The following is a 10,802-nucleotide window of genomic DNA, read 5'->3' on the forward strand; positions in this document are numbered from 1 at the left end:
GCTCTGCAGGGCAGGGGTAGTAACCATGCTAAGCTGTGAACAGTTCAGCTGCTAACTGCTCCAAGCCTGTGTCAGGCAGTATTGCTGCGACTTCCAGCACAGAGGATAAGCTGTTGAGGGGTACTATATTTTGTAGTGTGTGTATCACAGAATCACAGAATCACAGAATTTCTAGGTTGGAAGAGACCTCAAGATCATCGAGTCCAACCTCTGACCTAACACTAACAAGTCCTCCACTAAACCATATCCCTAAGCTCTACATCTAAACGTCTTTTAAAGACCTCCACGGATGGTGACTCCACCACTTCCCTGGGCAGGCTGTTCCAATGCCTAACAACCCTTTCAGTAAAGAAGTTCTTCCTAACATCCAACCTAAAACTCCCCTGGCGCAACTTTAGCCCATTCCCCCTCATCCTGTCACCAGGCACGTGGAAGAATAGACCAACCCCCACCTCACTACAGCCTCCTTTAAGGTACCTGTAGAGAGCAATAAGGTTGCCCCTGAGCCTCCTTTTCTCCAGGCTGAACAAGCCCAGCTCCCTCAGCCGCTCCTCATAGGACTTGTTCTCCAGACCCCTCACCAGCTTCGTCGCCCTTCTCTGGACCCGCTCAAGCACCTCGATGTCCTTCTTGTAGCGAGGGGCCCAAAACTGAACACAGTACTCGAGGTGCAGCCTCACCAGAGCCGAGTACAGGGGGACAATCACTTCCCTAGACCTGCTGGCCACACTGCTTCTTATACAAGCCAGGATGCTGTTGGCCTTCTTGGCCACCTGAGCACACTGCTGGCTCATATTCAGCCAACTATCAACCAAAAGTGTAGAGCAACTCTAAGCTCGTCTATAAGTATTACCACAGAAGAAAGCTGTTTCACATTCCTAAATGCCTTGTGTACTCTCATTTTCTTCCCTGATGGCACTATTGTTGTCATGTTTCTCAATTCAAGGGTCTGTTCACTTTGATATATTCTCTCATACTTTTCATTCTGTCCTTTGCATATTCTTACACACTTCTTGATGCAGCAGTCCCTGAGCGTCCTGGTCATCATATTGCCAACAATACAACTACCATGTTTGCTTCTGTATCCAGGAGAGAGACATGTGCAGCAGTGTTCTGTTCTTCATTTATTTGTGTACAAATGTACACAAATGTTTCTATGCGTTTGCCTTACAGCAAGCAATGAAGGATATCTGTCTTGCAATGCAGCATGTGATAGAGAGCCGTGAAGGGAATTTGATTTGGCTCTTTATTTCTAGGCTCCAGAAAAGCTCCATCTCCTTTATGCTGTAGCTCTAATGCAGTAACTCCCAATGTACCTGAGAACTGAAGGATCTTCATTCCAGAATTGTGCTCAATCTTTAAATAACTCAGGCTTAAATAAGGGTGTACCTTGGAGATAAAGAACCACTTCCTCAAAAATGAGCAATACAAGAAGCCAATACTGGCAAGGGAGGACAAGTCTGAGTTTGGTTTTGTTTGCTCTTTGTTGTTGTTGTTTTGTTCATTTGTTTGCTTTAGCAGAGACAGCTAGCACAAGCAGCTTTATACTCAAAGGTACTGGATATCTATAGTTCTAGTTAGAGTGAAAAAGGAATAGGTGAGAACAAGTCATCATTCAAAACTCTGTCATGGAATGAAGGTAAAAAAATGATGCTGTTTTGGAACTTTGAATGAACTTGAGGATCACCAAAACTGGCGACTGGGGAGACTGATACTGCAGAATCACATTCTACCAAGGATACTGCACTAGGCTGCAGATCTCTTCTTGATATGCTAGTAAATTTAGGAAAAATAATCTCTTTATACTTTTGTTTCATTTTCAACTAGCTGTCTTTCCAATGTGAACAAATCTAACATTGGGGCTCTCTAGTTGTGTTCACACCTTTTGCACACAATGACGAACAGAAAGAATTGCACTTCATCAGCAGTATGCTTGAATCTATGACATCTGACCAAGGAATCTGAAGGTTGCACACAGCTTTTGAAAGCAGCTTTGAGTAGCTGTATTTGAGGCATCTAGAAATGGATATACAGCTTTCCAGCATGATTCACAGGGTATATCCCCTTTGGCATGGCAACAGTACTGAATACTTTGGGGAAATTAGGGAGGACAAAAATAAAAATCTGTCTTGTCTTTCGCAGAAAGAGATGATCCATCTCTACCCTCTAGCACTGCTATATTCAGAGCAGGTTCTTCCCTCATTATTGCTATATTGCCCATTTGAAGGATGTGATGAGGCACTGTTTGTTTTCCTCAGAATGAGCACCAGTACTTTGTGACTCATTTCAGTGGCCCAAACTGGCTTGAATCATGGATCTAGAGTCTTGATTACTTGCTGAATCATTATGCCAGATTATGGAAATGCAGGCAAAATGTCTGTCATACAACACTACAGGGACAGGCTGGTTTTTTTAGGGATCCTTGGTAGAATGAGGACTCACCACAGGGTTGTGGTTATAATTAGAGCTTTATTACTGCATAAAAATACTAACAATCAGCATAGCTTGTTGTTTGTTTGTTTAATAAATAATGCAGGTTATTTGTACACAGAAATCTTAATAATTAGCATGGTTTTATTATTATCTGCAGTTTTTATTCATCTAGAATTGTTAGTCACCTGGACCCTCTGCATAACAGGTCAAATTCTGAATAATCACTGCACAATACTATAACCATAATCTAGACTTGGAATTCAACTAGAAAAACACAAGTCAATCTCTCAGCCCTCAGAGGAAGAAGACAATTGTGGAGATATTCCTGAGGATCAGGGAGTTTGCCATCCAGCAGCAATCCCAGTCTAAAGTCCCACTGAGGACTTGCACCTGCTTGATTTGACATGCAGTATTTCAAATGTGGTTAAGCTTCCCTGTTCCACAATGGGTTTCATTCACTACTTCCTGGCAACCCAGCACCTGGGCTTTGGCAATATTGATGAGCAAATGTGCTTACCATAGTGCTGAGAAGTGAGGGAAATGGGGTGGTACGTGATCAGCCTGGTTATCTTGGTATTGATGCTGCCATTGGTATTGCTGCAGACTGGAGATGCAGGACTGATGAAGCAGCATTACTCCTTAGCAGCACTGGACATGTTCCTTTGCCTCTACTATATCTTTCACACAAGTTTGAGGGCATTCTCCTCTGTCTGAATCAGTTCTTATTCTTTGCTGTCACTACTCAAGTTCTTCACTTCCTTTATCTCGTCCAAGAACCAATGAAAAATGAGCTGAATAATAGAGAAGAAAAAGTCAATGGGAAACCATTTGCCAAAGGCTAAAGCAGGTATGTAATACTCAAGGAACAAATTTGATCATTGGGTCTAGATACAGAAGTAGAAAGAGATTTAATTCAATCCCTACCTCTGTCTCTAAGCCAACTTACATGTTTTCTTTATTGACAATGTCCACTTAAGAAGTTCCCACCCCCTCATCACAGATAAATGAAAGAATTCAAATGAACTCATCTTACCTGAAATGTTTCTTTTTGCTTTGAAGTGAGGTTGAAGGGAGGGGCTCCTATCTTGCCTAGTTCTGTGTTGCTGAGACCCATGGTTTATTTTATCTTATCTCAGAAGGCTATCTCTAAGTGGAATCAGTTCAGTAATTGCGTTTGACATGACTCCACAAGCAGTTGTAGCTGCAAAAATGAAGGCTGGTAAATGGAAGCATATGGGGTTAGAAAAGAAAGGAGACATAGATGAAAGAAAAATACTGAGCTGCTTTGCACCATGGACATTTAGATCCCCATTTTGTCACTTAATCATCTAACGCCCTAGTGTTGCGGCTGTACAGTGATCAGTGGGATCAGCTTTTGCTGCCTTGCCCTTTGATTTTACAGCAAGTTCTTACAGGTTTAGGTGGTGTTTTCTAATATTTCTGCCCCGAAAGAAATTACACTCATAAGGCACTGATATCCTCATTTATTTTTGGTTGGTTAGAGTTCAGGTTAGACTTTCCTTTTCAAAATTAGGCTAGTTCATTTTTAACATGTGCTGCTTTTTGGTGTTTATATTCTGAGAAACAATCCACAGCCAATAAATAACACAGGCAAAGATCTCAGTGAAGTAGCATTTTTATTCACAATTGCAATGGTGGGAGTCCTGAAAGCAGGAACACACAGCAGAAGTGTATCTTAAACTTATATCCCCTATTACCTGACGCTTGGTTCCTCCTGTTTCCTCATTGGCTTTGTACAAGAGGTTCACAACCTACTCGATGCTTGTTACTATACCATATATACACAACCAACCTTTAATATCTCCTTTTCCCCTTTTTTCTTCTTCTCTCTTGGCTGGAGGAGCCCGTGGTATTTTCTTTTTGCTGATTCCACAACCGCTTGTCTTGTTTTTCTTAGCCATCTTCCACTGTCCCTTGATCTGCTTAACATACTCCCCACTGTTACGCCACTGTTATGCCTGCACTTCTGAATATGTAGGGTTAGTGGAATTTTCCACTGAAAAAACACAACTTTAATTCTCACAACTTTCCATTGTTTTCAGCAAAATTGCAGCTGGCTTTTAGCCTGATACACTATTTGGTTTCTTCTGGTGAGTTTCCAAGAAAGGGAGCCTTGGATGTGGGAATCATAGAATCATAGAATTATTAAGGTTAAAAATGACCTCCAAGATCATCTGGTCCAACCATCACCCTACTACCAATGTCACCCACTAAACCATGTCCCTAAGCATCAAGTCCAGCCTTTCCTTGAACACCCCCAGGGATGGTGACTCCACCGTCTCCCTGGGCAACCCATTCCAATGCCTGACTGCTCTTTCTGAGAAGAAATGTCTCCTAATTTCTAACCTAAACCTCCCCTGGCACAACTTGAGGCCGTTCCTTCTTCTCCTATCACTAGTTACCTGTGAAAAGAGGCCAGTCCCCAGCTTCCCACAACTTCCTTTCAGGTAGGTGTAGAGAGCACTAAGGTCTCCCCTGAGCCTCCTCTTCTCCAGACTGAACAATCCCAGTTCCCTCAGTTGCTCCTCACAGGACTTGTGTTATAGGCTCTTCACCACCTTCATAGCACTTCTCTGGACATGCTCCAAGGCCCCAATGTCCTCCTTGTACTGAGGGGCCCAAAAGTGAACACAGTACTCAAGATCTGCTTTGGCAGGGGGGTTGGACCTGATGATCTCCTGAGGTCCCTTCCAACACCTAAAATTCTGTGATCCTGTGTGATCCTGTGTGGCCTCACCAGAGCAGAGTAGAGAGGGACGATCACCTCCCTGGTCCTGCTGGCTACACTATTCCTGATACAAGCTAGGATGCTGTTGACCTTCTTGGCCACCTGGGCACACTGACGGCTCATGTTCAGATGAGCATCAACCAACACCCCCCAGATCCTCTGCACAGCTTTCCAGCCACTCTGCCCCAAGCCTGTATCATTTGCATGGGGTTGTTTGTGGCCAAAGTGCTGGATCCATCACTTAGCCATTTTGAACCTCATCCAATTGGCCTCTGAACATTGACCCAACCTGTCCAGGTCCCTCTACAGGGCCTTCCTATCCTCCAGCAGATCAACACTTCCCCCCAGCTTGGTGTCATCTGCTGTCCAACCCAGCTGTCCAACCATTTTTTAACCCAGCAAAGTAAGCTACTTTGCTGGGCCACTCTAAGCCACTGGCTTCCAGCTTCTCCAAGAGAATACTGTGGGAGACCATGTCAAAGGCTTTGCTGAAGCCTAGGTAGACTACATCAACAGCCTTTCTCTCATCCACCAGGCAGCTCACCCAGTCATAGAAAGAGATGAGGTTGTTCAGGCAGGACTTGCCTTTCATGAACCCATGATGGCTAGGTCTGATCCCCTGGTTGTCTTGCACTGTGTGATTGCATTCAAGATGACCTGTTCAAAACACTCCTTAATATGCCACCTCCGTTCCTTAGTTGCCCGTCCCTTCTGAAGAGCTTACAGCCACCCATTGCAGCACTTCAGTCATGGGAGTGGTCCCACCACCTTTTCAGTGATGGCAACTAGGTCGCAGTTTGCCTGCCGCACAATGGCTTTCAGCTCCTCCTCTTTGTTGCCCATGATGTGTGCATTAGTGTAGATGCACTTCAGTTGTATTCATTGCTTTGATAACATCTTATACATGTAGATGTTCTGACTTGATTTTATTCATGATCAAACGAGGGACTAAGCAGAGTCCTCATCTCCTTTAGGGAATCCTTCATGGCATCTGTTGTGCTGGTATAAAACTGCAGTGAATGCATGCAAGACACTTGGCTCATATTTGCAGAAGAGCTGTAATACACACAAACAATTTTCCTTTGCTTCAAACTAAGCAATGCCCTTTCTCTGTACAGGTTTCAATTTCAAAACATATTTATTGTCTATGTTTGCCAAAAGTACAAAAGTACTGACCCCAGAGTCAGTCATTTTATCATTAGAGAGGTTGGTTTGATTTTTTTTCTGCCTCACACCTGGTTCAAAAATCAGGAAGGAAAGATGGAGCTGGCATAGGCAGGTGCATGTGTCAGTAGTGAGCTATAGTCAGTTGGTGCCATTCATATGTATTTGGCCAAATGTAGGAACTTGTTGGGTTGCAGAAAAGTAATTAATTCGGTCCTGGCTGATTTCCCACCATTCTGTGGTTAGAAATGACACTTGATGAAAATGAGCAGAACTGCGCCTGCATGAATTTCTTCTGTACAGCAGAGAACAGCAAGCATTTTGAGATGCTCTGTTTTCTAGATCTTTAAAGGACTTGGCTTGACATTATCCAGGCTTGACTGACTCTGATTACCAGCCACACCAGACCTTATGAAAAGGTATTGGCAGCGTCCAATGGAGAATACTGTTATTTTGGCAACTGCAGCTAGACCCAAAAAATAGTCTGCTTGCTCTATTGCAGTTTGGAAGTCACATATTGGAGGCATTATTTCTGTTAGAGACAGTAGCCACAGCAGGACATTCATGCACAGAAAAAAAGGTACAGATGTTGCTTAATTGGTGTAAAAAGTGATGTTGTCCTTTACTAGCCACTTGCATAGAGAAGACTAACAGCACTAGCCCTACACAGTACTTAAGAACAGTCTCTTCTGGGTACGGGGTCTGCAAGATTAGGGGGGAAAATCTTCATTATATTAATAAATAAATAAAATGGACCCCTCTTCCCAAAATGAGAACAAACCCATCTTTCCCCAGCTGTGACTTCATGGCATCATCTTTGCTATTCTCTTTACAGAATCACAGAATTCCTAGGTTGGAAGAGACCTCAAGATCATCGAGTCCAACCTCTGACCTAACGCTAGCAGTCCCCACTAAACCATATCCCTAAGCTCTACATCTAAACATCTTTTGAAGACCTCCACGGATGGTGACTCCACCACTTCCCTGGGCAGCCTGTTCCACTGCCTCACAACCCTTTCAGTAAAGAAGTTCTTCCTAACATCTAACCTAAAACTCCCCTGGCTCAACTTAAGCCCATTCCCCCTCATCCTGTCACCAGGCACGTGGGAGAACAAACCAACCCCCACCTCACTACAGCCTCCCTTGAGGTACCTATAGAGAGCGATAAGGTCGCCCCTGAGCCTCCTCTTCTCCAGGCTGAACAAGCCCAGCTCCCTCAGCCGCTCCTCATAGGACTTGTTCTCCAGGCCCCTCACCAGCTTCGTCGCCCTTCTCTGGACCCGCTCAAGCACTTCGATGTCCTTCTTGTAGCGAGGGGCCCAAAACTGAACACAGTACTCGAGGTGCGGCCTCACCAGAGCTGAGTACAGGGGGACGATCACCTCCCTAGCCCTGCTGGTCATACTGTTCCTGATACAAGCCAGGATGCCGTTGGCCTTCTTGGCCACCTGAGCACACTGCTGGCTCATATTCAGCCGACTATCCACCATCACTCCCAGGTCCTTCTCTGCCTGGCAGCTCTCCAACCATTCCTCTCCCAGTCTGTAGCTCTGCTTGGGGTTATTGCGCCCCAGGTGCAGGACCCGGCACTTAGCCTTGTTGAACTTCATGCAGTTGACCTCAGCCCATCGGTGCAGCCTATCCAGATCCTCCTGCAGAGCTTTCCTACCCTCAAGCAGATCGACACACGCACCTAACTTGGTGTCATCTGCAAACTTAACTTTATCCACACCCCTTCATTTTTTTGCGTGATTCTGTCTTACTTGCAGGTCACAAGCCCCAAAGTGGAGGAGGTATCAAGTCAGCAGCTCCACAGTAACGTCTGGTGAAGACTCATTCTGTGAGGGACCTCCCACATGCAGATAAGAAGCTGCACTTAGACAGTTACAACAAAGCAACTGGCATGCAATAACTTAATGGGGTTAACATTAGATAAAAATTAGTCCCACTTCCACATCAAATTGTTTGTCACACCCACGGGGACTGCAGAGCTGTGTGTTGTAAGGCTAGTCCTGGTGCAGCTTGTGCTTACCTGAATACAGAAATTGCATCTGCTTATGAAGCATATCCAGTAGAACTTTGCACATAACTGTATTCTGGTCTTCTGTTTGAAAACTCAAGATGAAAATCCTCAGGACCAGTCATGTGCCAGGCCAAATAAAAGACCCTTTGTAGGATCTTGCATCACTTCTTCTACAGGTAATGAAATCTTCATCCCTCAGTGAATGTCTCCATATCGCTGAGTGGGTACCACTGTGAGACTTTCATCCAACTCTGACTCCTGCATTCAATTCTGGCACTGAAGTTTTATTTGTACATTTGATATTTTGCAGTTCCAGTATTCTGTGCTGTCCAGTTTTGGATCATGCTGTATGTACAAAGCTTCTTATTTCTCAGTCCCTCTCAGGTACTGATTACCTTTCCGATAATTTACCTTCCACTTGCCATCTGTCTCTTGTGTTTTTGTTGTTGTTGTTGTTATTTCTCAAGGACATTTTGAATTATATTTCAAACAATTCTTACCATTTTATTACCCTAGTTCAAGTCTTGTGTACATTCTCCCAGTTCAAGCACAGTGTGCATAGCTAAACCAACATGAAAACATACTTCAGACATTTATTTATTTATTGGGGGGGGGGGAAGGGAAGAAGGAGAGAGGGACCCATATCAAAATTTTCCCATGCTAAACATAGAACCATAGATTCACAGAATGGCTTGAGCTGGAAGGAGCATTTAAAGAGCATCTAATTCAACCCCCCTGCCATGGGCACGGACACCTTCTATAAGACCAGGTTGCTCAAAGTCCCATCCCCACAAGTTTGAACACTTCCAATGATGGGATGTGCTGCTTCTCTGGGCAACTTCTTCCAGCATCTAACCACCTTCATTCTAAATAATTCCTTCCTTATATCTAACCTAAATCTACCCTCTTTGAGTTTAAAACCACTGCCCCATCTCCTGTCACTACGCACCCTGATAAGGAGTCTTTCCCTTTTGATGTAGTCAAGGATACAATTGACTTTCTGGGCTGCAGGCACACATTGCTGGCTCATGTCCAATTTTTAATCCACCAGTACCCCCAAGTCCTTCTCTGTAGGGCTGCTCTCCATCAGTTCATCACCCAGTCTGTGTTGATATTGGGGATTGTCTCAACACAGGTGCTGGACCTTGTACTTGGTCTTGCTGAACTTCCCAAGGTTCACAGAGGACCACTCCTCAAACCTGCCAAGATTCTTCTGGACAGCATTCCTTTCCTTATAAGTTTCAACTTCACGACTCAGCTTGGAGTCATCCACAAACTTTCCTACCATGTCATTAATAAAGTTATTAATCAATACAATTCCCAGTACAGAATCCTGAGGTACACCACTCATCACTGATCTCCACCTGGACATTGAGCCATTGACTATGACTATTTGGATGCAGCCATCCAGCCAATTCTTTATCCGCTGAACCACCCATCCATCAAATCCATGTCCCTCCAATTTAGAGACAAGGATGTTGACGGGGACTGTATCCAAAGCTTTACACAATTCAAGGTAGATGACTTCTGTTGCTCTTCCCTTGTCCAACAATGCTGTAACTCTGTCATAGAATGTCACCAGATTAGTCAAGCATAATTTACATTTGGGGATCTATATTGGCTGTTTCCAACCAACTCTCTGTCTTCTGTATGCCTTAACGTGGTTTCCAGGAGGATCTGTGCCATGATCTTACCAGGCAGAGAGGTGAGGCTGGCTGGTCTGTAGTTCCCCAGATTTTTCTTTTTAACCCTTCTTGAAAATGCATGTGATATTTCCCCTTTTCGAGTTAGTTGGAACTTCACCAGACTGCTATGACTTCTCAAATATCCTAAACGATGAGATGGCAGAGCTCTTTAATAGGGCTTTAAACTAGGTGTAAAGGGGGACATGGATGAAATGAGGGTCATTAGAGATAAACCTGAGGGAGAAATGCGAGGGTTGGGGGTGAGAGCAAAAGGTGCAACTGAAGTGCATTTACACTAATGCACGCAGAATGGGCAACAAAGTCATTTGCAGATGACATGATATTGGGGGAAGTGTCAATCTGCTGGAGGACAGGAAAGCCCTGCAGAGGGACCTGGACAGGTTGGGTCAATGGTCAGAGGCCAATGGGATGAGGTTCAACATGGCTACAGGCTTGGGGCAGAGTGGCTGGAAAGCTGTGCAGAGGAAAAGGATCTGAGGGTGTTGGTCGATGCTCGTCTGAACATGAACTGGCAGTGTGCTCAGGTTGCCAAGACAGCCGACAGCATCCTGGCTTGTATCAGGAACAGTGTAGCCAGCAGGACCAGGAAGGTGATTGTCCCTCTCTACTCTGCTCTGGTGAGGTCACACCTGAAGTACTTTTTTCAGTTTTGGGCCCCTCAGTACAAGAGGGACATCGAGGCCTTGGAGCATGTCCAGAGAAAGGCTATGAAGGTGGTGAAGAGCCT

Source organism: Aythya ferina, assembly GCF_964211825.1.
Source record: "Aythya ferina genome assembly, chromosome: 1".
Taxonomy (NCBI): domain Eukaryota; kingdom Metazoa; phylum Chordata; class Aves; order Anseriformes; family Anatidae; genus Aythya; species Aythya ferina.